General features: G+C 47.4%; 1 pseudogene; it reads right to left on the bottom strand.

The window, feature by feature from the left end:
• Positions 1–4,070: 4,070 nt before the first annotated feature.
• Positions 4,071–23,318, bottom strand: LOC139159281 (zinc finger protein 845-like; annotated as a pseudogene).
• Positions 23,319–27,670: the final 4,352 nt, after the last annotated feature.

Raw genomic sequence — 27,670 nt, 5'->3', positions numbered from 1 at the left:
GACAAAAACGGGAGGAAAAGACTCATGGAACTCAAGAGAGGAGAAAGGTGTAGGGGAAATGAGCAGAGTGGGGGGACAAAAACGGGAGGAAAAGACTCATGGAACTCAAGAGAGGAGAAAGGTGTGGGGGAAATGAGCAGAGTAGGGGGGACAAAAACGGGAGGAAAAGACTCATGGAACTCAAGAGAGGAGAAAGGTGTAGAGCAGGGGTCCCCAAACTTTTTACACAGGGGGCCAGCTTACTGTCCCTCAGACTGTTGGAGGGCCGGACTATAAAAAAACCCCTATGAACAAATCCCTATGCACACTGCACATATCTTATTTAAAGTAAAAAACAAAATGGGAACAAAAACAATATTTAAAATAAGAAGTAATTAAGTAATAAAGTAATTTATACATTTTTATTAACAAGTAAATTTAAACTTAAATCAAGAAACTCCCTCCATTTCTCCTTCCTTCCTTCCTTCCTCTCTACTTCTCTCTTCCCTCTCTTTTCTTCCTTCTCTCTCGTTTCATTTTCCTCTCCCTCGTTTTCTCATTTTTCTCTTTCTCTTTTTCTCTCTCTCACTCTTTCCATCTATCCCCCTTTCTGTCTTCCTCTCTATCTCTCCCTCTTTCTCTCTCTGTCCCTCTCTCTTTCTCTCTCTCTTCTCTTTCTCTGTCTCTTTCACTCACTCTTTCTCTCTCCCTCTTTGTATCTCTCCCTCTTCCGCCCTCTTTCTCTTGCTTTCTTTCTCATTCTATTTCTATCTCTCCCTCTCTCCCTCCCTCCCTCTCCCTCTTTCTTTCTCTCTCCCTCTATTTCTCTCTCCCTCTTTCTCTCTCCCTCTCTATCTCTCCCTCTTTCTTTCTCACTATATTTCTATCCTTTCTCTCTCCCTCTCTATCTCTCCCTCTTTCTCTCTCTCTCTTGCTTTCTCTTTCTCATACACCACGCTGGCAACAGAGAGAGAAAGAGAGAGCGGAGGGCAGCTTGCCAGTCCACGGCCCCCTGAATGAGCAGTTCTGCATGGCCCCAGCACTGGACTTCGCCGTTGCCTCCGCCCCCGTCCGGCTCTCCAGCTAACCCCCTGAATTCACCCGAACGGAGGCGGCGGCGGTTTCAAAGGACCAACATACGGTCCTTCATGGTGCTGCGTTGCTAAAGCCTCCAAACTCCGCTGCTGTCCTTGGGCATTGTTACTTCTAAGCTGCGCTGAGAGAGAGAGAGAGAGAGAGAGCGGAGAGTACCGGACTTCACCGTCACCTCCGCCCCCGCCCGGCTCTCTAGCTAAGAGGCAGCAATCACGTCCACCCCTTCACCCTCCACGGTGCCCAGCGCCCAGCCCCACACCGCCTCCGCCTCCGGGTAGCGCGCCCGAGCTCTTCCTGCAGGAACGGGTGGTGGGGTGGAAGTGGTTGGACTTATCTACACGCGCGCCTGCTGATTGGGAAGAGGGGGAAAAAAATCTGCGCCTCCAAAGAGGGGAGGGGGGAAGAAAGAAAAAAAGAGTTCCAACTTGGCGGAAGGCGGAGGGGAGAACCGAGCATGCTGCAGCAAGTTTGCTTGGCTTTCTGGGGCTTTTTTTTCTCCCTTTCCACCACCCCTGTCTGAATGTCGTTTGCCGCTTAGGAGTGACCCTCTCTCGGGCTTGTTGTGGATGTGGCGTGGATGAGGGGGAAAGCCCGACTGCCCTGAAAAGCACATTTGGAGTCTCTGCGGAGAGCCAAAATCCCAACGAAGCTTCTTTTTTCTTCAGTCGTCGGTAAGGAGGCGAAGAAGAGGTTGAATTGGTTTTGCTAATTCGTGCTTACGGCTTTCCCCCTCATCCGCGCCGCATCCACAAGCCCGAGAGAGGGTCACTCCTAAGCGGCAAACGACATTCAGACAGGGGTGGTGAAAGGGGAGGAAAAAAAAAAGCCCCAGAAAGCCAAGCAAACTTGCTGCAGCACGCTCGGTTCTCCCCTCCGCCTTCCGCCAAGTTGGAACTCTTTTTTTCTTGCTTCCCCCTCTCCCCTCTTTGGAGGCGCAGAGTTTTTTCCCTCTCTTCCCAATCAGCAGGCACGCGTGTAGATAAGTCCAACCACTTCCACCCCACCACCCGTTCCTGCAGGAAGAGCTCGGGCGCGCTACCCAGAGGAGGAGGTGGCAGTGGCCTGGGGCCAGGCGCTGGGCGCCATGGAAGGCAAAGGGGTGGACTCTTTGCTGGAGAGCCGGACGGGGGCAGAGGCGACGGCGAAGTCCGGTGCTGGGGCCATGCGGGGCCGCTCATCCAGGGGGCCGTGGACCGGCAAGCCGCCCTCCACGCTCTCTCTCTCAGCGCAGCTGAGGTAACAGTTCCCGGGGACAACAGCGGAGCTCGGAGGCTGCAGCAACGCAGCCCCGCCGAGAAGGACCAGGTCCCTTGAAACCGCCGCTGCCTCCATTCGGGCAAATTCAGGAGGGTTCCTGAATCTCCCGTCCATTCACCGTGGAGGATGAGGTGAGGAGGAGACAGTGCAGAGGCAAGGGGCGGGGACGAAAACGGGCCTGCAAGGGGCCAATTGCATGCCCGCTTTCCTCCCCACCCCTTGCCTCTGCACCGTCTCCTCCTCACCTCATCCTCCGCGGCGAATGGACGGGAGATTCGAGAGCTTATTATATCTATCGATAAAATCTCGTGTGCTCCCTGCGAGCCGGATAAATCGCCTCAGCGGGCCGCATCCGGCCCGCGGGCCGTAGTTTGGGGACCGCTGGTGTAGAGGAAATGAGCAGAGTGGGGGGACAAAAACGGGAGGGAAAAACTCATGGAACTCAAGAGAGGAGAAAGGTGTACAGGAAATGAGCAGAGTTGGGGGGACAAAAATGGAAGGAAAAGACTCATGGAGCTCAAGAGAGGAGAAAGGTGTGGGGGAAATGAGCAGAGTAGGGGGGACAAAAACGGGAGGAAAAGACTCATGGAACTCAAGAGAGGAGAAAGGTGTAGAGGAAATGAGCAGAGTGGGGGGACAAAAACGGGAGGAAAAGACTCATGGAACTCAAGAGAGGAGAAAGGTGTAGAGGAAATGAGCCGAGTGGGGGGGACAAAAACGGGAGGGAAAAACTCATGGAACTCAAGAGAGGAGAAAGGTGTAGAGGAAATGAGCAGAGTGGGGGGACAAAAATGGGGTGGCATAGGAAGCTTTTGGGGGAGCAATTTTGGAGGCAATTTGGGGTTGGCCTATGGAGCATCTGGAGGGGTGATTTTGGGAGCAATTTGGAGCGGGGTAGGAAGCTTTTGGGGGAGTGATTTTGAAGGTGATTTGGGGTGGCATAGGGAGCATCTGGAGGGGTGATTTTGGGAGCAATTTGGAGGGGTGTAGGAAGCTTTTGGGGGAGCGATTTTGGAGACACTTTGGGGTGGCATAGGGAGCATCTGGAGAGGTGATTTTGGGAGCAATTTGGAGCATTGTGGGAAGCTTTTGTGGGAGCAATTTTGGAGGCAATTTGGGGTGGTATAGGGAGCATCTGGAGGGGTGATTTTAGGAGCAATTTGGAATGGTGTAGGAAGCTTTTCGGGGAGCAATTTTGGTGGTGATTTGGGGGCAGTTTAGGAAGTTTTTGGAGGGGTGATTTTGGGAACAATTTGTAGCGGTGTAGGAAGCTTTTGGAGGGATGATTTTGGAGGCGATTTTGAGCGGTTTAGGAAGCTTTTGGAGGGGTGATTTTACTGTGAGATGGGGCAAAGGAAGCGGTAGGCTATAGAGGATTTTGGTACAGGGATGGGCTGACTGCAGGGAGAAGAGGAAGTGGAGGGCTAGAGGGGAATGTGGCAGGGAAAGGGGGCTGCTCTGGCATTCCCAGCCTCGGGACTGCAGATGGAAGCAAAAGGAGGTGGAGAATCCTGGCGGGGGCAGCAAGCAAATGGGAAATCCGGGCAGTAGCAGTCACAAGGCAGGGGAATCCCTGCGGCAGTGAGAGAGCACACACGCAGAAAGAGTGTCCATGTACCCGGGCTCAGGTTCGTAAGACGGAAAGGGTTTTTAAGACGACGCAAAGGAATTTTAAACCCTGGGTTCGTATATTGAAAAGTTCGTATGACGAGTAGTTCGTAAGACGAGGTATCACTGTATAGTCATAAATCCTCAGTCATGATATCTTTGCTTCACTTAATTACTCATTCAGTCAAGCTACAGTCATAGAAATATAGAAGACTGACAGCAGAAAAAGGCCGCATGGTCCATCTAATCTGCCCTTATACTATTTCCTGTATTTTATCACAGGATGGATAGTCAAAAACCAAGATTTCAAAATCCAGGGGATTGGGAAAGGCTCTCAGATCCATGTTTGGAATGTTGTTTTTTCCGCACCCCTTTTTCCCATCAGCCCTTCTTAAATTCTGCTAGGGAGTGGCCAAATGTCCTATACAGATAGTCAACTCCAAACCTTCTTCTATAGATAATTTTAACCTCCTGACCCTTGCATTTAACAGGGGTTCCTAATACCAAACATCCCCATCATCCTCTGACTCAGACACTACCATAGCTGGGGATTCTACAGACTTTGATGGTTTCACATTTGAGGCATTTATATGGTGTCGCCCGTGTGAATCCTTTGATGGCAAATAAGAAAAGCATTGGTAATGAAACTCTGTCCACATTCCATGCATTTATGTGGTCTCTCCCTAGTGTGGGTCCATTGATGAGCATTAAGATATCCCTTCCGGGTAAAGGTCTTACCACACTCCGTGCATTTATATGGTCTCTCTCCAGTGTGGTTCCGTTGATGAACTTTAAGCTGTCCTATCTGGATAAAGGTCTTTCCACACTCCGTGCATTTATATGGTCTCTCCCCAGTGTGGGTCCATTGATGATCATTAAAATGTCCCTTCCGGGTAAAGGTCTTTCCACACTCTGTACATTTATATGGTTTCTCTCCAGTGTGTATCTTTTCATGACAATTAAGATGTACCTTTCGTTTAAAGGTTTTTCCACATACCATGCATTTATATGGTCTCTCTCCAGTGTGTATCATTTTGTGATCATTAAGATTTCCTTTCCTTCTAAAGCTCTTTCCACATTTCATGCATTTATATGGTCTCTCCCCTGTGTGGATTTTGTTATGAGATTTAAGATTCCCCTTCTGTGTAAAGCTTTTTCCACACTCCATGCATTTATGTGGTCTCTCCCCAGTGTGGATCCTTTTGTGACGATTAAGATTTTCTTTCCCAGCAAAGATCTTTCCACAGTTTAGGCATTTATGTGATCTCTCCCCATTGTGGCCCTTTTGGTGGAGAATAAGTTTACTCTTGCTAATTAATCGCTTTCCCCTCTCCATGCAGAGTTTCCTCTCTCTGCTCTGTCTAGAATCCCTCTCAGATCTTACAAAGGTGTGTGGTTTGCTTTTGCTGTATATTTCTTTTAGTAAAGGAAGCGAGAAAGAATGATTGACATAGTTTTCATACATTTTCCCTTCAGTCTGATTAATGCCACATTCTTGTAAATCAAATTGATTTTTTTCTTTCCACCCATATTTTTCTTTTTTCTTTCCTTCCAGATCTTGCTGGGACAGGACGATAGGGGTTCCAACAGGAACAGAAGTGGGTGATTTATCCCCTCCATTCTCTGAGTGGTTTCTCTCTCGTCTCCCTGTGTCCTCTTTAGGGCCAAATATCACATCTTCAACTTCACGCCTCTCTGTCTTTAATCTTGCTTGCTTGATATTCTCATTTTCCAACCCATCATCTCCTTGGAAAAGAAAAGAAATATTTCTGTTACAATTAGAAAAGTGAACATCCTTCCCCTTAAAAATCATGTGTTCTAGGTTTGGTATCACCTACGTGTCCAGCTAGGATGTGAAGGCTGCAAATTGTTATCTAGGACATTCTGATGGTACCCAAATAATTTTTGGCCAAGAAACATATTAAGGATTTGGTGCTGATTTTATTTATTTATTTATTTATTTATTATTTGGATTTGTATGCCGCCCCTCTCCGAAAACTCGGGGCGGCTCATTCTGATCAGCCACTGCCATTGCTCATTCTGATCAGCCACTGCCATGAATATCTAGGGCATTCCCAGAGTGTACAGGGAATATATAAGGCTTTGAGGAGGAATGATCACCTAAAGCATCTGTGCATAAATAGCTAGCCATCCTCCACTGAAAGAGAACTCCCCCAATGAGTGGAAGCCAGAGGAAAGCTTGGCCTTACCCAGAAGAGCCATATTCTTCAAAACCTCCCACGTGACATCTGCGCACAAGTTCTTCTGACCAGAATCTAGCAGCTCCCACTCCTCCAGCGTGAAGTCCACAGTCACCTCCTCAAATGGACCTGATCTCTGATAGAGAAAGAAAATGTTACTTGGCAGACATTTATTTATTTATTTATTTATTTTTATTGTTAGAGTTGGAAGGGACCATGCAGGTCATCAAGTCCAACCCCCTGCCTAAGCAGGAACCCTATAGCATCCTAGCCAAATGGCAGTCCAATTTACTCTTAAAAATGTCCAGAGTATTGGAGTTCACAACGTCCGCTGGTAGGTTGTTCCACTGGTTGATCGTTCTGACCATCAGGAAGTTCTTCCTTATTTCCAGGTTGAATCTCTCCTTGGTCAGCTTCCAGCCGTTGTTCCTCGTCCAGCCCTCCGGTGCCCTGGAGAATAAAGTGATCCCCCCCTCTCTGTGGCAACCCCTCGTATACCTGTAGACTGCTATCATGTCCGCTCTGGCCCAACTTTTCTCTAGGCTATCCATGCCCAGTTCCCGCAGTCTCTCTTCGTAAGTCTTGGTTTCTAGACCCCTGATCGTTTTGGTTGCTCTTTTCTGCACCTTCTCCAGAGTTTCAATGTCTTTTTTGAAGTGTGGTGACCAGAACTGAACACAGTACTCCAGGCGCGGTCTGACCAGGGCGTAGTAGAGTAGTATTAAGACTTCCCTGGTCTTGGAGTGTATTCCCCTGGCAGGAAAGACTTGGACATTTTCTTTCTTACCACACAAACTGGGAACAGATGTTCAAAAGGAATTAAATGGACATTTCCTTGGTGAAAACAGATTTATGTCTGCATGTCCATGTCATCTTTGGGGCTGGGAAGCCGTAGCTCCACAAATCATGACTTAGATGCATCCAGGCTGTAGGATGGCAACACAACCAACATTGCAGAGCTTCTCAGTGGATCAGAATAGCTCAGCAAGGTGGTTTCAGGGAGCACTCCCCTAGGCTAGCAAACTCCTAATGACACATCCACTCCAAATTTTTCCTACCTAGCTTCAAAACATTGGCAATGAGCCTAGAAATCCCAAGTCGCCTAGCTAACAGTCTTATTCTTGCAGTTATGTAACAATCACTTAGGGTCCTATCTTCATGGGATTCACCCTTAATCTCATTTTTTACCCTTACTCTTATTGTTTAAATTCTTAGGGCTTCATTTCTAACTAGGTTTCAGCACTCTTCTGAAAAATATGAAGTATTAAACTTTTTCCATCAAACAAATTTTCTAATAAATTTCTAACTTTCAAATTGTCTAATATAACGAAGCCTACCAATTTTCTCTTTTTTAAAACTCAATAACCATCTTGAATGCTGAGCGTAATTTAGCAGGATATTCTCGGGGGGGGGGGGGGCACTGAGTTCAAATGGTCAGAGATTGTGCATTTGATGATAAAATCAGATCATGAACAGATGGAGTTTGTACTGCACTGCTCTCAGAAGAAACCTGCACTTACCTGGCAAGGAGGCCCCAGTTGGATTCTCCTGAAGCGCAGCTCCTGGGAAGGGCTGGATGGATCTCCTCTTTCCTGGAGCTCTGCGGAGACCTTCCCCATAAACGGCTCCTGCACCTGACAGAAGTCTGGTTTATGATCCAATCTCACAGAACCAGAACCAGATTAGTTTGCCTGCCTTACTTTTTGCCTCTGTACCTCTATTTCCTCAACCCAAGTCAAAGTAAGAGAACTTGGGATTGCGCTCTATATGTGGCTTCTATTTCTGGGCAAACTGTGGTCATTTTAGATGGATATTGGACTTACTGAGCCCTGTTGCAATAACTAAAAGAGCTGCTATAAAAATCACAAGTACTCCGTAAGGAAGAACTGTTCAGGGAGACATGACACTTTCATTAACATTAGAAAACAATATTATGTGATATGAGTGAGGAAAAGAAAGAACCTACATTCTACAGTGTAACATTTTAGAGAAATAAAGTGGGGTTGAGCTTGAGCCTGTTATTGCCCATCCAGACCCTAAAAGCCTCCAGAAACCGGCACATCACTTCCACTGCTTCACTGAGGGGACACATGGTTGAAATGTACAGCTGAGTATTATCAGGATACTGTTGGTGACTCACCCCATGCCCTCTGATAATCTCACCCAATAATAATTTAATAATATAATTTGATAATTTAATACTTTAATAATTTAAAATTTCAATAGTTTAATAATTTAAATATCATCAGTTCATGCTCCAATTAATTCCTGCACCCGAGGAAAGAAAAAGAGATGTTGGAGAAGAAATTGTGACCACTTCCCTCAAATTCAAGACCCTCTTATATCCCTCAGGAGTTTGGGTGGTAGAAATAGGGTTGAATTCTCTTACGATTATCTCCAGAAATAAAAAATATTTAAAGAAACAAAAAGATTCAAAGAAGAAATTAGCTCTGCAAATATTGGCAGTTAGGAGGCTAATTCTGTTGATTGGCAATTGAAAGAAGATCTCCCGTTTCATCCTGACCGGCTCAAGATCGACAGCCTTCAATCTCTCCTTCCTATTAGCAGTTCACTGCAGACCCCGAGCGATCCTCGGTTCTCCCCTCCCCACCCCGAACTCACCTGCCCCTCCTGCGGCTCTTCCCTCTGGGCTCGGCTGAGCAGGAAGCCTTCGGCCAGGGCCACCGCCTGGGAACAGCTCTCGGCTCCGCACTCCCTCACCCAGCCCGCCATCTCCGGGGGCAGCAGGGCCAGCAGCTGCTCCAGCACCACCCGGTCCAGCATCTCCCCTTTGCTGCTCCTCTCCGGCCGCAGCCACTGACGGCACAGCCGGTGCAGGCGGCTGCAAAGCTCCCGGGGCCCCTCGGCCTCCTGGCGGCAGCCTTCGAGACCACGGAAGCGCCGCCGGTGGATCTCCGGGCTGAGGGAGTCCTCGGGGAGGCTTTTCAGGCTGTTTTCCCCCCCGGAGTCCCATCCGTTCTCCATCGGATTTACTGCTCGAGGATAAACAAAACAAGGCTATCTATGACAATTGGAGTTGCCCCCACACAGACAGACACACCCGCCGCCCACCACTTCCACTAATTTCCCGGTTTCCAGGAGGTGAAGAAACGGGGGCTCGTTTAAATCGAGGCTTCGGTGCCTGAGGAGACCGCCAATCGTTCCTCTCACAATTTCCTGCCCAGTGCAAACAATAGATACTGCCTTCCTAGAGCGGGCCTTTCATTCCCGGACAGCCGCCAGTTCAGCGCTTCTGCCCTTCGAGTGGTGGAGTGGAGGACTGTCGCGCAAAAGCGAAAGCGAAAACTGCAGGTAAAGGGAGCCCGATGCTCTCGGCGTCGCCCCTCTAAATCAAACGCTAGGTCCTGTTCCTTTAAGAGGGACTCGGGGAGACTGTTGCAAAAATAGGGACGGTGTCCGGCTGCTGAGAATGAGGGCTAAGTATCAGAAGGCGCCTGACAGGCACCGTTTCCAATCTGCTCACGGGAAGAGCAACTGCAAATCGTTCCGCCACGATTTGTCTCCAACAGCTCCCTTGGAGAGTCTCGATCAACGAGTGCTCCTTCCTAGAGCGGCAGAACGCTACAGGCGCCCCTCCTTTCCTCTCGATGGCTAGAGAGTTTTTCTCTGGGAAGCACACATCTACACACACCGCTTTATTCTCCGCTCGGCGAGTACCGACTACGGTCTTCTACGCCAGTGTTTCCCAACCTTGGCCACTTGAAGATACAGTATTTGGACTTCAACTCCCAGAATTCCCCAGCCAACGAACGCTGGCTGGGGAATTATAGGAGTTGAAGTCCAGATATCTTCAAGTGGCCAAGGTTGGGAAACACTGCAGATGGCTATAAAGTTTCGGGGGGGGGGGCAGAGGGGGGGGGGAGCTTGGCAGCGATAGCGACTGCAGAAACACCAGCATTGAATCTCTCGGCTGAGGTCACCCTCCATACCTGGAGATCTCTAGGCCTCCATTGGGTTTCTTGCTTGAGGATGGCCAAAAGAAGCCAAAGGCAATCTGACGTGTTTCCCTGCTTCTCCATACCCCCCCCCCCCCCGTTTCACATTTGGAGGTGCAGAGACATGGCCGTCAGCTTCCTTGAACTTTCTGCACCTGGGGAAAAGCAGCAGCAGTTTTTTCCCAATTTCCTGTATGCTCATGGGCTCACATGTCTCATCGAGATAAGATGCGTGCTTCCTAGAAGGACCTTGCTTTTTCCACCAATTGTATCTTACAGTTGAGAAGCCATGATAATAGTTTTTCCCCCTGACTGGTGAACACTCACACAACCATAAAATACTCAACCTAGAACTCTTCTCATATGGTGAATGGAAATGAATCATTGGACATGGATTAGAGTAGGGGTCCTCCTGAACCTATGGGCTGAAGTCTACTACCAGGCAGTTCCCTGTTGGCCAGCAGACTGAGTGGCTGGTCAGTGCAGGCATTCACATGCTTGCACCTCTTTCTACTGGCACTAGTGTTTCCATGAGTGTGGAGTGCTGGGTCACTGTGCCTTGGGGTACTGGGGATCCAGCATGTGTTGCCCAGGTGCTACCAACACCATGAGTATCATTCAGGCACTAATGTCCCTACAAGTGTGTGGGTGCCAGGCTTGTTTGCTCTTGTGTGCTTGTTTTCGCACACGCATGTGTACATGACAACTGTCCCTCTCACCGTCAAGGCTGCCAACCCAGAACATTTGGGCAAGTCTACATTAGAGAACAAAGTATACCATATCACGAAGAGAAGAATTGTAATGGAAATGGGCTGGTCGCATAGCAAGAAGAACCGATGGCAGGTGGACCAAGGCAGCTATAGAATGGATCCCACTTGATAAAAAGCACCCATGAAAGAGATCTAAAACAAGGTGGAGTGATGGTATCAGCAAGTATTGTGGGGCCCAATTCGCAAAAGAAGGCTCAGGATAATATTGAAGATGTTGGGCTTTGTTGGGTATTCTGGTTAATATTAATATTACTAGTATTAGCAGAGTTTAGCTGGCTTAAGTTGCAGCGGATTCAGCATGGCAAGAAATCAATTGTATGGCTTAGAATCCCATTTGTTGGTAATGAATGATCACTCCATAAAGATGAAATAAACTAATCTTTACTTATAATTCTGTTGATTCATGCATTTACGTAATGCAGGCATATATGCTTATATTTCAGTATATATCAATAACTTCTGGATGCTTCCATGTGTGAGGATGTCTTCGGATTGATCTCACACATGTGTCCTCAGCCGAGGACAATGGAGCACACGGGGGAGAGAGAAGGAGGTGGAAGAAGGCTCAGCAGGGCCAAAAAGAGGATCAGAAGGGGAGGAGCATCTACTCTGCAGAAGTTTATATAGTCTGCAGAGTACCTGCCCCTTTTGGTCATCAAAAGGTGACACGCTAGTCAGTTAATTGCGACCTGACCATAGAGGTATGTTTACAAGACTGTGCAAGCATGTAGTAGAGTGGTTAAACCCAACAGAAGACACCTTCATCTTGCAGTGGATAGACAATGGCTAAAAAGATGACGCCGAGGGCAAATAAACCAAAACATGTACAGGAAGCTTGCGTAGCTATAGAAATGATTTCATTCAGAAAAGGGGCATCCCTTCCTCTGCCTCAGAAATAACAAAATCTTGTAAATAATAAAGTGAAGAATTGAAACAATAAATAACTGAGCATGTCAGAAAAAATGCATGTACAGACAGAATAAAGTAGCTGGCATTGAAGCTTCTTCCAGAAAAAGTGTGAACATTAAAAGATATCAGTACTCATTAAAATTATGGATGAGCTAATTTATAAAGGTGAACTATACCAAGTACAGTGGTACCTCAAGATACGAACCTAATTGGTTCCAGGGGGGAGGTTCGTAAGACAAAAGGTTTGTAAGACGAAAGGTTCGTAAGATGAAACATTGTTTCCCATAGGAAACAATGTAAAGTGAATTAATCCGTGCAACAACAAAAAAAACCCGCAAAAAACTGCTGCCGCCCGGCTGTCACCTTTTAAAACAGCCGGGGGGGCTTCCTAGCAGCCTCCCGAAACCGGAAGATTGGCAAAATTTCGGGGTTCGGGAGGCTACTGGGAAGCCTCGCAGCCCGGCTGTCACCTTTTAAAACAGCCGGAGCGACCGAGCGGAGCGATCTTCTGCCGGCCATGGGCGAATGGCGGGGAAGCCGGCGGCTGTAGCAGCTGGTGCAAGAGGCTTCCCCGCCCTTCACCCATGGCCGGCAGAAGATCGCTCTTGCCTGGCTCCCTGCCCCTCAAGATCGCTCTTGCCCGGCTCCCCGCCCTTCTTCTGCTGGCCACGGGCAAAGGGCGGGGAAGCCGGGCAAGAGCGATTTTCTGCCGGCCATGGGCGAAGGGCGGGGAAGCCTCTTGCACCAGCTGCTACAGCCACCGGCTTCCCCACCCTTCGCCCATGGCCGGCAGAAGATTGCTCCGCTCGGTCGGCGGCTCCATGTGGGCTCCGTTCCCCCACTTACCAGCCCAGTAGGCAGCTGGCCGGCGGTCTCTGTCGCGGAGCCCAGCCATGTGGGCTCCGCTCTCCTCCCCGCCGGGTCTCCGTTGCGGAGCCCAGCCACATGGGCTCCGTTCCATCCCCCACCGGCCCAGCAGGCCGGCGGTCCCTGTCATGGAGCACAGCCATGTGGGCTCCGCTCTGTTCACTGCCGGCCCCGTGGGCTCTGTTACATCTTCCGCTGCCAGCCAGGCCATGCTGGCGGCAGCGCAACAAAGAGAGGCATTCGCCTTCCTCCCGCCCACTGCCGACTGACCGTGGGCTCCTTTCCGAGCTCGGAGAGCTTCCTGGCTTTCGTTCTTGTTGCATTCGCGAGCTTTCATGCCCAGGAAGCTCTCCGACAGGCGCTTAGCTCCTCCCATCCATCCAGAAGCCGAAAGTTCTGCCCTTTGTTCACCAGCCTCCACGTTTTTCTTTTGGCTTCGGGCAGGACAGGAGGGGCTAAGCAGCCGGAGATGTTGCCAGCCCAGCAACTTTTTACATTGATTCCTCCGGCCACTTAGCTCCTCCCATCCATCCAGAAGCCCTTTGTTCACCAGCCTCCACGTTTTTCTTTTGGCTTCGGGCTGGACAGGAGAAGCTAAGCAGCTGGAGACGTTGCCAGCCCAGAAGCAGGAGGCGCAGGATCGGGCCGGCGGCAGGTGCAGGGCGAGGCAGAAGGTCTGCATCCTGGGTGGGCGGATGGGCGGCGGGCGAGGAGGCGAGGCCGAGCGGGCCCGACTCAGGCTCTGGCTAGACCTCCAGCGAGGCCGGGGTGTGCAGCGGCTGGCCGCGGCGGCGATGGTGCGTCCGACTCGGGGCTGGCGGCACCCGATGCAGCGGGGAACATCAGCGCGGGAGGCAGGAGAGGACCTGCCTCTACCTAGGATTGAACTCAGTCTCCTGATTGTGAGGCGAGAGCTCCTTCTCTAGGGCCCCCTATTAAGTAAGGGAGTAAAAAGTCTTCTGGATACTCCAGGCCAATTTGGGGGCCTCTCTGTTGGTGGGTTGCCACTTCTCTATGGGGGTATCTCCTTTAGTGTTGGGAGCCGCCCTAAGTCCTCAGGGATTGGGTGCCACATAAGTTAAACAGACAAACAACATTGTGTTGAGTCTGTCATTTTTGTTTCTAATTCATCTCTATAAGACTTAGAATAGCAGTTCCCAACCTTTGTAACTTGGTGTATGTCTGTGCACTGAGATCCACTAATTTATTTATTTATTTATTTATTACTTAGATTTGTATGCCGCCCCTCTCTGAAGACTCGGGGCGGCTCACAACATGTAAAAACAAATCATAAGCAATCAGACAAATTTAAAATATTTAAATATTTAAAAACCCCATGTGCTAACAGATACACACACAGACATACCATGCATAAATTAAACGTGCCCAGGGGGAGATGTTCAGTTCCCCCATGCCTGACGGCAAAGGTGGGTTTTAAGGAGTTTACGGAAGGCAGGAAGAGTAGGGGCAGTTCTAATCTCCTGGGGGAGTTGGTTCCAGAGGGCCGGTGCCGCCACAGAGAAGGCTGTTCCCCTGGGGCCCGCCAACCGACATTGTTTAGTTGACGGGACCCGGAGAAGGCCCACTCTGTGGGACCTAATCGGTCGCTGGGATTCGTGCGGCAGGAGGCGGTCTCGGAGATATTCTGGTCCGATGGAAAGAGAGAAGCTTTTGGAAGTTTTCCGCACTGAAAGTTTTGCAAAGGGACAGAAGGCCTGAAGCTGTGCAAGATGCTACACTGAAGCAATTTTGTCCATTTGCAAAAGTTCCGGGTATGGAGAAGAGAAGCCTTTGGGTGGGCAGTCTCTCATCTGCCACAATGCAACTGGCAAGTGAGTTAAGATGCTCTCTCTGGTGCAGCAGTAAAAGGTCACCAACAGTTTTTCATTGAGCTGTTGTTTCCTGAGAAGGCTCTGCTGGCCCTTTGACCAGTGCTGCAATGTGAGTGTCCCAGGTCAGGTCCTTTTTCATAACACCCAGAAACATGAAACTGACCACCTATTCCATTCGTTCTCCATTGATTACCAAGGTCTGGATATCTGATCTATTCCTTCTATAGTCCACTATAGGCTTCTTTGGAATGGATCTTCCCAATAGAATTAAAGTATCATCCAAATTTAATACAATCTAAGAATACAATAAAATACACAGAACTATTAAACAAACAATTAAATTTATGATCAAAGGAAGAATTAGAAGAAAAAGGTTAACTATTTGACAGGCAGACGTATTTTCAGATACAAGATACATTTCAAAATGCCCTTCAATAAGGGCCAGATTTTCAAATAGGAAGGAGCGGCCTGAATAAGATACTCATGAAAAAGAAAGAAAAATTAATTGGCAAAACTTATAAATTTTTAATTAGATATAAAACACAGGAGGAGATAATATAATCAGCTATGGGGAAAATTTTGGATATCCCACAGAATTAAACAAATGAGAAAGACTAAAGTCATACAACTGGCAAATTACACGATCCACTGCATTCAAGGAAAACCAGTGCAAGATGTTTTATCACTGGCATTTATCACCAAAAAGAATGTAAAAAATATTCCCGAATGCATCCTCTTGGTCAGCGATGACGAACTTATGACACGCATGCCAGATTGCATGTGGAGCCATACCTGATGACATGCAGGGATTGCTCTATGACAGTTCCAGGGTGCCAGCTGATTTTTGCTCTTCTTTTCAGCCATTTTTGCTCTCCTCAGGCTTCAGTAAAGCTTTAAGACTTTAATAAGTTTTGCTACACAGTGGTACCTTGTCATACGAATCCTCATCATACGAACTTTTTGAGATACGAACCTGAGGTTCGGATTTTTTTTGCCTCTTCTTACAAACGTTTTTCACCTTATAAATCCACCGCTGCCGCTGGGATGCCCCGCCTCCGGACTTCCGTTGCAAGCAAAGCGCCCATTTTTGCGATCCTGGGATTCCCCTGAGACTCCCCTCCAAGGGAAACCCCACCTCCTGACTTTTTGCGATGCTGTAGGGAAATCTGAGAAGGGGAATCCCAGGATCGCAAAAATGGGTTTCCCAGCGAGGGAAGCCTCAGCAACATTGCACCATAGCAAAAACACGGAAGTCCTCGAAACCCCACCTCCGGACTTCCGTGTTTTTGCGAAGGTGGGATTTTCCTATGGAGGAAATGAGCAGAGAGGGGTGGGCAAAAACGGGAGGAAAAGACTCATGGAGCTCAAAAGAGGAGAAAGGTGTAGAGGAAATGAGCAGAGTGGGGGGGACAAAAACGGGAGGAAAAGACTCATGGAGCTCAAGAGAGGAGAAAGGTGTGGGGGAAATGAGCAGAGTGGGGTGGGCTAAAACGGGAAAGGCTCATGGAGCTCAAAAGAGGAGAAAGGTGTAGAGGAAATGAGCAGAGTGGGGGGGACAAAAATGGGAGGGAAAGATGGAGCTCAAGAGAGGAGAAAGGTGTAGAGGAAATGAGCAGAGAGGGGTGGGCAAAAACGAGAGGGAAAGACTCATGGAGCTCAAGAGAGGAGAAAGGTATAGAGGAAATGAGCAGAGAGGGGTGGGCAAAAACGAGAGGGAAAGACTCATGGAGCTCAAGAGAGGAGAAAGGTGTAGAGGAAATGAGCAGAGTGGGGTGGGTAAAAACAGGAGGGAAAGAATCATGGAGCTCAAGAGATGAGAAAGATGTGGGGGAAATGAGCAGAGTGGGGTGGGCAAAAACAGGAGGGAAAGAATCATGGAGCTCAAGAGATGAGAAAGATGTGGGGCAAATGAGCAGAGTGAGGGGGACAAAAACGGGGTTGCATAGGAAGCTTTTGGGGGAGCATTTTGGAGGCAATTTGGGGTGGCATATGGAGCATCTGGAGGGGTGATTTTGGGGGCAATTTGGAGCGATGTAGGAAGCTTTTGGTGGAGTGATTTTGGAGGTGATTTGGAGCAGTGTAGAAAGCTTTTAGAGGGGTGATTTTGGGAGCAACTTGAAGGGGTGTAGGAAGCTTTTGGGGGAGCGATTTTGGAGGTGATTTGGGGTGGTGTAGGAAGCTTTTGGGGGAGCGATTTTGGAGGCAGTTTGGGGGCAGTTTAGAAAGCTTTTGGAGGAGTGATTTTGGGAGCAATTTGGAGCATTGTAGGAAGCTTTTGGGGGAGTGATTTTGGAGGCAATTTGGGGTGGCATAGGGAGCATCTAGAGGGGTGATTTTGGGAGCAATCTGGAGTGGTGTAAGAAGCTTTTGGGGGAGCGATTTTGGAGGTGATTTGGGGCAGTGTGGAAAGCTTTTGCAGGGGTGATTTGAGGAGCAATTTGGAGGGGTGTAGGAAGCTTTTGGGGGAGCCCCTTTTGGAAGCAATTTGGGGCAGTTTAGGAAGCTTTTGGAGGAGTGATTTTGGGAGCAATTTGGAGCAGTGTAGGAAGTTTTTGGAGGGGTGATTTTGGGAGCAATTTAGAGTGGTGTAGGACGCTTTTGGGGGAGCAATTTTGGAGGTGATTTGGGGCAGTTTAGGAAGCTTTTGGTGGAGTAATTTTGGGAGCAATTTGGAGCGGTGTAGGAAGCTTTTAGAGGGGTGATTTTGGGAGCAACTTGAAGGGGTGTAGGAAGCTTTTGGGGGAGTGATTTTGGAGGTGATTTGGGGTGGTGTAGGAAGCTTTTGGGGGAGCGATTTTGGAGGCAGTTTGGGGGCAGTTTAGAAAGCTTTTGGAGGAGTGATTTTGGGAGCAATTTGGAGCATTGTAGGAAGCTTTTGGGGGAGTGATTTTGGAGGCAATTTGGGGTGGCATAGGGAGCATCTAGAGGGGTGATTTTGGGAGCAATCTGGAGTGGTGTAAGAAGCTTTTGGGGGAGCAATTTTGGAGGTGATTTGCGGGCAGTGTAGAAAGCTTTTGCAGGGGTGATTTTGGGAGCAATTTGGAGAGGTGTAGGAAGCTTTTGGGGGAGCCCCTTTTGGAGGCAATTTGGGGCAGTTTAGGAAGCTTTTGGAGGAGTGATTTTGGGAGCAATTTGGAGCAGTGTAGGAAGTTTTTGGAGGGGTGATTTTGGGAGCAATTTAGAGTGGTGTAGGACACTTTTGGGGGAGCAATTTTGGAGGTGATTTGGGGCAGTTTAGGAAGCTTTTGGAGGAGTAATTTTGGGAGCAATTTGGAGCGGTGTAGGAAGCTTTTGGAGGGGTGATTTTAGCAACCAGATTGGGCAAAGGAAGCGGTAGGTTAGGGTGGATTTTGGCAGCAGGATGGGGTGACTGCGGAAGGCTAGAGGGGAAAGTGGCAGGGAAATAGGGTAGCTCCGGCGTTCCCAGCCTCGGGACTGCAGGTGCAAGCAAAAGGAGGTGGGGAATCCCAGCGGGGGCAGCAAGCAAATGGGAAATCCCAGCGGTAGCAGTCACAAGGCAGGGGAATCCCTGCGGCAGTAAGAGAGCGCACATGCAGTAAAAGAGCCCACGCACCTGGGCTCAGGTTCGTAAGACGGAAAGGATTTTTAAGACAAGGCAAAGAAATTTTAAACCCTGGGTTCGTATCTCGAAAAGTTCATATGACGAGGAGTTCGTAAGATGAGGTATCATTGTATTGTTATAAATGCTCAGTCATGATATCTTTGCTTCACTTGCTCATTCAGTTCAGCTACAGTCATAGAAATATAGAAGACTGACAGCAGAAAAAGGCTGCATGATCCATCTAATCTACCCTGATACTATTTCCTGTATTTTATCATAGGATGGATAGTTAAAAACCAAGATTTCAAAATCCAGGGGATTGGGAAAGGCTCTCAGCTCCATGTTCAGAATGTTGTTTTTTCCACACCCCTTTTTCCCATCAGCCCTTCTTAAATACTGCTAGGGAGTGGCCAAATGTCCTATACAGATAGTCACCTCCAAGACCTTCTTCTATAGATAATTTTAACCTCCTGACCCCTTGCATCTAATAGGGGTTCCTAATCCGAAACATCCCCACCGTCCTCTGATTCAGACACTACCATAGCTGGGGGTTCTACAGATTTTGATGGTCCTCCAGGTTCCAACTCCCCTTCACTCGCACTTGCAGACTCTGTTGGCAAGAACACTGGTGTAGGATACCCAGACAGACCCGGCTCGTCCTCCTCAAAATCCATGACCAGCTGAACCGGACGTGGACCACTCACAACAACTGTTAAGATGTCCTTTCCAGGTAAAGGTCTTTTCACATTTGAGGCATTTATATCGTGTCGCCCGCGTGAATCCTTTGGGGGCAAGTAAGAAAAGCATTGGTAATGAAACTCTGTCCACATTCCATGCATTTATGTGATCTCTCCCCAGTGTGGATCCTTCTGTGAAAATTAAGATGTCCCTTCTGGGTAAAGGTCTTTCCACACTCTGTGCATTTATTTGGTGTCTCCCCAGTGTGGATCAATTGATGATCATTAAGACGTTCTTTCCGGGTAAAGGTTTTTCCACACTCCAAGCATTTATGTGGTCTCTCCCCAGTGTGGATCCATTGATGATCATTAAGACGTTCCTTCCGGGTAAAGGTCTTTTCACACTCCGTACATTTATATGGTCTCTCCCCAGTGTGGATCCATTGATGATAATTAAGACGTCCCTTCTGGGTAAATGTCTTTCCACACTCCGTGCATTTATATGGTCTCTCCCCAGTGTGGATCCTTTGATGATCATTAAGCTGTCCCATCTGGGTAAAGGTCTTTCCACACTCCGTGCATTTATGTGGTCTCTCCCCAGTGTGGGTCCATTGATGATCATTAAGATGTCCCTTCCGGGTAAAGGTCTTACCACACTCCGTGCATTTATATGGTCTCTCCCCAGTGTGGATCCGTTGATGAACTTTAAGCTGTCCCTTCCGGGTAAAAGTCTTTCCACACTCCGTGCATTTATATGGTCTCTCCCCAGTGTGGATCCTTTGATGAACATTAAGATGCCCCTTCTGGGTAAAGGTCTTTCCACACTTTGTGCATTTATACAGTTTCTCCCCAGTGTGGATCCATTGATGATCATTAAGCTGTCCCTTCTGGGTAAAGCTTTTTCCACATTCCATGCATTTATATGGACTATCTCCAGTGTGGATCCTTTTATGATCATTAAGACTTCGGTTTTCAGTAAAGGTCTTTCCACATATGAAGCATTTATATGGTTTCTCTCCAGTATGTATCTTTTCATGACGATGAAGATGTAGCTTTCGTTTAAAGGTTTTTCCACATACCATGCATTTATATGGTCTCTCTCCAGTGTGTATCATTTTGTGATCATTAAGATTTCCTTTCCTTTTAAAGCTCTTTCCACATTTCATGCATTTATATGGTCTCTCCCCTGTGTGGATTTTGTTATGAAATTTAAGATTCCCCTTGTGTGTAAAGCTTTTTCCACACTCCATGCATTTATGTGGTCTCTCTCCAGTGTGGATCCTTTTGTGATGGTTAAGATTTTCTTTCCGACGAAAGATCTTTCCACATTTTAGGCATTTATGTGATCTCTGCCCATTGTGGCTCTTTTGGTGGAAAATAAGTTTACTCTTGCTAATTAATCGCTTTCCCCTCTCCATGCAAAGTTTCATCTCTCTGCTCTGTCTGGAATCCCTCTCAGATCTTACAAAAGTATGTGGTTTGCTTTTGCTGTATATTTCTTTTAGTAAAGGAAGCGAGAAAGAATAATTGACATATTTTTCATACATTTTCCCTTCGGTCTGATTAATGCCACATTCTTGTAAATCAAATTGATTTTTTTCTTTCCACCCATATTTTTCTTTTTTCTTTCCTTCCAGATCTTGCTGGGACAGGACGATAGGGGTTCCAACAGGAACAGAAGTGGGTGATTTATCCCCTCCATTCTCTGAGTGGTTTATCTCTGGTCTCCCTGTGTCCTCTTTAGGGCCAAATATCACATCTTCAACTTCACGCCTCTCTGTCTTTAATCTTGCTTGCTTGCTATTCTCATTTTCCAACCCATCATCTCCTTGGAAAAGAAAAGAAATATTTCTGTTACAATTAGAAAAGTGAACATCCCCCCCCCTTAAAAATCATGTGTTCTAGGTTTGGTATCACCTATGTGTCCAGCTAGGATGTGAAGGCTGAAAATTGTTATCTAGGACATTCTGATGGTACCCAAATAATTTTTGGCCAAGAAATATATTAAGGATTTGGTGCTGATTGCTCATTCTGTTCAGCCACTGCCATGAATATCTAGGGCATTTCCAGAGTGTACAGGGAATATATAAGGCTTTGAGGAGGAATGATCACCTAAAGCATCTGAGCATAAATAGCTAGCCATCCTCCACTGAAAGAGAACTCCCCCAATGAATGGAAGCCAGAGGAAAACTTGGCCTTACCCAGAAGAGCCATAATCTTCAAAAATTCCCATGTGACGTCTGTGCACAAGTTCTTCTGACCAGAATCTAGCAGCTCCCACTCCTCCAGCGTGAAGTCCACAGTCACCTCCTCAAATGGACCTGATCTCTGATAGAGAAAGAAAATGTTACTTAACAGACATTGGAAGGAAAGACTTGGACGTTTTCTTTCTTTTCACACAAACTGCGAACAGATGTTCAAAAGGAATTAAATGGACATTTCCTTGGTGAAAACAGATTTATGTCTGCATGTCCATGTCATCTTTGGGGCTGGGAAGCCGTAGCTCCACAAATCATGACTTAGGTGCATCCAGGATGTAGGATGGCAACACAACCAACATTGCAGAGCTTCTCAGTGGGTCAGAATAACTCAGCAAGGAGGTTTCAGGGAGCAGTCCCCTAGGCTAGCAAACTCCTAAGTAAACATGAAACACCCATCAGAAATTTTTCCTAGTTAGCTTTAGAACGTTGGCAATGAGCCTAAAAATCCCAAGTCGCTTAGCTAACAGTCTTATTCTTGCAGTTATTTAACAATCACATAGGGTTCTATTTTCATGGGATTCACCCTTAATGTTGTTTTTTACTCTTACTCTTATTGTTTAAATTCTTAGGGCTTCATTTCTAACTAGTTTTCAGCACTCTTCCAAAAAATATGAAGTATTCAACTTTTTCCATGAAACAAATTTTCTAATAATTTCTAGTTTTCAAATTGTCTAATATAACAAAGCCTGCCAATTTTCTCTTTTTTGCAACTCAAGAATAATCTTGAATGCTGAGCGTAATTTAGCAGGACATTCTGGGGGGAGGCAGTGGGTTTAAATGGTCAGAGATTGTGCATTTGATGATAAAATCAGATCATGAACGGATGGAGTTTGTACTCCACTGCTCTCAGAAGAAACCTGCACTTACCTGGCAAGGAGGCCCCAGTTGGATTCTCCTGAAGCGCAGCTCCTGGGAAGGGCTGGATGGATCTCCTCTTTCCTGGAGCTTTGCGGAGATCTTCCCCATGAACTGCTCCTGTATTTGACAGAAGATTCTGGTTTATGATCCAATCTCAGAGAACCAGAACCAGATTAGTATGCTTGACTTACCTTTTGCCTCTGTACCTGTATTTTCCCAACCCAAGTCAAAGTAAGAGAACTTGAGATTCTGCCTTCTATGTGGCTTCTATTTCTGGGCAAAAGGTGGTCATTTCAGATAGGCATAGGACTTAAGGAGCCCTGTTGCCTTAACTAACGGAGATGCTATGAAAATCACAAGTATTCAGTAAGGAAAAACTGTTCAGGGAGACACTACTACTTCATTCACTTTAGAAAACAATATTCTGTGAAATGAGTGAGAAACTGACTACAATGTAACATTTTAGGTAATAAAGTCACAAATATAAGAGTGATTGAGAATTAATAATTTCAATATCATCAACTGAACTGGAAAAAGGGCCCCAATTAATTCCTGTACCTGAGGAAAGAAAAAGTGACCTTGGAGAAGAAATTGTAACCACTTCCTCAAATCTAAGACCCTTTTATATCCTTCAGGAGTGTGGGTAGTGGAAATAGAATTAAATTCTCTTTTCTCTCAGAATTATATCCAGGAGGAAACAATGAAGTCTCCATACTGACAGTCAGGAGGCTAATTTTGTTGACTGCAGAGTGCAAGTAGTTCTGAAGTTTGATCCTGACCGACCTAGATAACAAGATCGACAGCCTTCAATCTCTCCTTGCTATTAGCAGTTCACTGCAGACCCCGAGCGACCCCCGGTTCTCCCCTCCCCACCCCGAGCTCACCTGCCCCTCCTGCGGCTCTTCCCTCTGGGCTCGGCTGAGCAGGAAGCCTTCGGCCAGGGCCACCGCCTGGGAACAGCTCTCGGCTCCGCACTCCCTCACCCAGCCCGCCATCTCCGGGGGCAGCAGGGCCAGCAGCTGCTCCAGCACCACCCGGTCCAGCATCTCCCCTTTGCTGCTCCTCTCCGGCCGCAGCCACTGACGGCACAGTCGGTGCAGGCGGCTGCAAAGCTCCCGGGGCCCCTCGGCCTCCTGGCGGCAGCCATCCAGACCGCGGAAGCGCCGCCGGTGGATCTCTGGGCTGAGGGAGTCCTCGGAGAGGCTTTTCAGACTGTTTCCCCCCCCGGAGTCCCATCCGTTCCCCTCACGAAGAGCGACTAGGAATCCGGCTGCTTCCGTTCCCGGAGACTTCTGGGTCTCCATCGGACTTACTGCTCGAAGATAAACAAAACAAGGCTTTGACAAGTGGAGTTGCCACAACACAGACACACACACCCGCCGCCCACCACTTCCACTAATTTCCCAGTTTCCAGGAGGTGAAGAAACGGGGGCTTGTTTAAATCGAGGCTTCGGTGCCTGAGGAGACCAACCGCCAATCGTTCGCGTCACAATTTCCTGCCCATTGCAAACTATAGATACGGGCTTCCTAGAGCGGACCTTTCATTCCCGGACAGCAGCCAGTTCAGCGCTTCTGCTCTTCGAGTGGTGGAGTGGAGGACTGTCGCGCAAAAGCGAAAACTGCCTGTAAAGTGAGCCCGATGCTCTCGGCGTCGCCCCTCTAAATCAAACGCTAGGTCCTGTTCCTTGAAGAGGGACTCGGGGAGACTGTTGGAAAAATAGGGACGGTGTCCGGCTGCTGAGGATGAGGGCTAAGTATCAGAAGGCGCCTGACAGTCACCGTTTCCAATCTGCTCACGGGAAGAGCAACTGCAAATCGTTCCGCCACGATTTGCCTCCAACAGCTCCCTTGGAGAGTCTCGATCAACGAGTACTCCTTCCTAGAGGGGTAGAACGCTACAGGCGTCCCTCCTTTCCTCTCGATGGCTAGAGAGTTTTTCCCTGGGAAGCACACAAACACATGCACCGCTTTATTCTCCGCTCGGCGAGTACCGACGACGGTCTTCTACGCCATTGTTTCCCAACCTTGGCCACTTGAAGATATTTGGACGAATGCTGGCTGGGAAATTCTGGGAGTTGAAGTCCAGATATCTTCAAGTGGCCAAGGTTGGGAAACACTGTTCTACGCATCCTCTTTCCCTGCCCAGTGACTGGAAGGCTGCTCAGACTCAGGGCCGGGCTAGCCTTGTGATGTGGGGGCGGGGGGCAGGGGCGAGAGAAGGTGTGATGGGTAGAGAGGGTTGATATTTGCTTCTGAGCACCTGGGATTTCTCTTGCTCTGTGCCTCAATCTTCTTGGAAATGCAGAAGCGTTCCTGGGACAGGTGGAGGAGGGGAGAGACTAGATGGAGGGTGCTGGAAATGACAAAAATTTCAAAAGAAGTCTTAAGACAGACGTCTCCTCAAGTCAATGTATGCAGTTGTGAAATAATCTTTTAACCATTCTATAATCCCTTGAGGGGGGGGAGTGTGGCAACGGAATGTAGCTAGTAGAAGCTTGCCGCACTCCACCCAGGCAGGGAGTGGTGACTTGGACAGGATACTATTAAAAAATGATGAAAAACTAATTGGTAAAATATATAAATTCTTGATTCGTTATGAAACAGAAGGGGAAATCGTAAAAGAAAGTATGATAAGCTGGGGAATGAATTTTGGCTACACAATTGAACTAGAAAAATGGGAAAAGTTATGGACTAATAATTGGCCAATGACAAAATCGACTGCATTCAAGGAAAACCAATTAAAAATGTTTTACTGGTGGCACCTACCATCGGAAAGACTTTCAAAAATGTTCCCAAAAACCTCCCCATTATGCTGGAAGTGCAAAAAAGAAAGAAGCATGTTCTATCATCAATGGTGGAATAAAATAACAGACTGGTTAAAAGACATAATAAAAGAAGAATTTGAAAAAATTCCAGAGTTGTATTTATTGGGTATTTTTAATTTAAAAAATGGAAAAAGAGATAAGATACTTAGTTATACACATACAGTATTAACAGCTGCCAGGATCGCATATGCCCAACAATGGAAAATGGATAAAACACCGGAAGAGAATATAGTAATTAAAAAAATATTGCACTGTGCGGAGATGGACAGGTTATCCAAAAAATTAGAGGGAAAGGAAGATTCAGAGTATTATAAAATATGGGCAAAATTTTATGACTGGCTAAAGGAAAGAACAGCAAAGAAATAAATAAAAATTCAAGCAAAGCAATGCATCAAATTAAAGAATTAAAGAATTAATACTATGTGCAAGAAGTAAAATTCTCTGATCCAACATTTTTTTTAAAAAGTGGGGAAATTTTTGTTTCCCAAATGTTGTATATGTATGTGCATGTTTTTGTGTATGTCTTTTTTTTTGTTATACAGTCAAACCTCGTCTTACGAACCTAATTGGTTCCAGGGGGAGGTTCGTAAGACGAAAGGTTCGTAAGACGAAACATTGTTTCCCATAGGAAACAATGTAAAGTCAATTAATCCGTGCAACCAAAAAAAAAACCCGAAAAAAACCCGCTGCCGCCCGGCTGTCACCTTGTTTTAAAAGGTGACAGCCGGGCGGCGGGGCTTCCCAGCCCCCCCCCAACCCCGAACTTTTGCTGAACTTCCGGGTTCGGGGTTGGGGGGGTGCTGGGAAGCCGCGCGGCTGTTTTAAAAGGTCACAGCCGGGCTGGGGGGCTTCCCAGCACCTCCCGAACCCGGAAGTTCGGCAAAAGTTCGGGGTTCGGGGGGGTGCTGGGAAGCCTCCCAGCGTGGCTGTGACCTTTTAAAACAGCCGCGCGGCTTCCCAGCTGTCTCTGAACGCCGAACGCGGAAGTTCGGCTTTGGCGTTCGGCTTTGGGAGACAGCTGGGAAGCCACGCAGCTGTTTTAAAAGGTCAGAGCCGCGCTGGGGGGCTTCCCACCACCACCCCGAACCCCGAATTTTTGCCGAACTTCCGGGTTCGGGGGGGGGTGGGAAGCCCCCCAGCGCGGCTGTGACCTTTTAAAACAGCCGTGCGGCTTCCCAGCTGTCTCCCGAAGCCGAACGCCAAATCCGAACTTCCGCGTTCGGCGTTCGGAGACAGCTGGGAAGCCGTGCGGCTGTTTTAAAAGGTCACAGCCGGGCTGGGGGGCTTCCCAGCAACCTCCCGAACCGAACCCGGGGTTCAGAAAAATTTTGTCTCTTCTTACGAACTTTTTTCGAGTTACAAACCGGCGTTCAGGAGGCTGCTGGGAAGCCCCGCCGCCCGGCTGTCACCTTTTAAAACAGCCGCGCGGCTTCCCAGCTGTCTCCGAACGCCGGTTCGTAACTCGAAAAAAGTTCGTAAGAAGAGGCAAAATTTTTCTGAACCCCGGGTTCGTATCACGAGTTGTTCGTAAGACGAGGGGTTCGTATCTTGAGGTACCACTGTATTTGAAATTTTTTTTTTTTTTTAAAGAGTTTTCCTGACTATGGTTTCCTGAGTTATCAATTTTACAACCACTCAAGATCCACAACACAAGACCGCTTCCCCTCAGCCTGGCCTTCCCCCTCTCAAAGGTAAGGAACCACAAAATTTCAGGTCCGTGCTCGCTCTGGACTCACTAGTGTTCCTGGAACAGAGTCCAATACACACACACTGCCATTATTGATCAACCTCCCATAATCGCTCTCCTGATTACCCAGGTAAAATTGTATGTTCCCTCCTTTGGGGCAAAAGTATTCTTACTTGGACCAGTGCACTGGATTACCTGGTTGGGTTGCCTTAATTGTTGATTCTTTCCCTTGATATTGTAGACCAGAATTGTCAATTTAGTTTCGGTTTGGAGCCTGTAAATGGGAGTTTAGCCTCAGATTACTCTAGGGCAGTGCTGGTGAACATTTTTGGATTCATGTGCTAAAAGAGAGTACAGGGGGGTTGCGTGCATTTGTGCCCAAACCCATAATTCTATATGCCCCACCGCATGCATGTGTGATATTTTAATATTTTATTTTTTATTTTTATTTTCTTTATAATATTACACACTGTGTTTTTTAATTCATTTTCATATCTTTGTTTTACCATTGTTGTGCAAACACAATTCCAGCGGCTGTTAACATGTGTAAAATTAAATATGTCTTATATTCCCTTTGAAATACCCAACAAAATATTTCTGGTTTTAAATCCATATCTGGCTTTGCCATTGGTTCCAACCATGGCACCACTAACTTTTCAATAGCTACTTGGACAGACCTAGCATGTTTTTCGATGCAACTTTCCCCCCACTAAAAGAAGGTGGAAATGTTGGTGCATCTTATATACCAAATACAGCCATTACAAGCATCTGCGTTCTCTTTGCCGACGATGTAAAACTTTTCAACACCACCGATAACACAGAAAGACCTTGATTTTGTGTCTGAATGGTCAAACATCTGGCAACTCCAAATCTCAATCAATAAAATGCTGTCCTACACTCACATTGGCAAAAAGAATCAGAACACCAAATACAAGCTGAACAAACAAACTTTAATGACAACCTTCACTCCATAAAAGACCTTGCAATACTCATATCAAATGAGTAAGTGCCAAAGCCCACTGCAACAACATCCCCCAAAAGGCTTCAAGAGTTGTTAACCTAATCCTACATAGCTTCTGCTCTGGTAATCTCACACTGCTAACCAGAGCATACAAAACTTTCGCCAGACCAATCCTTGAATACAGCTCATCTGTCTGAAATGCGGTGCGGATTCCAGACATAAATACTCTAGAAAATGTCCAGAGATACTTTACTAGAAGAGCCCTCCACTCCTCTACTTGCAACAGAATATCCTACGCAACTAGACTTACAATCCTAGGTTTAGAAAACTTAGAACTACACCACCTTAAACACGACCTAAGCATA

This window comes from Erythrolamprus reginae, chromosome 2 (assembly GCF_031021105.1).
Source record: "Erythrolamprus reginae isolate rEryReg1 chromosome 2, rEryReg1.hap1, whole genome shotgun sequence".
NCBI classification, from domain to species: Eukaryota; Metazoa; Chordata; class Lepidosauria; order Squamata; family Dipsadidae; genus Erythrolamprus; species Erythrolamprus reginae.
This window is presented reverse-complemented; position numbering and strand designations above follow the sequence as displayed.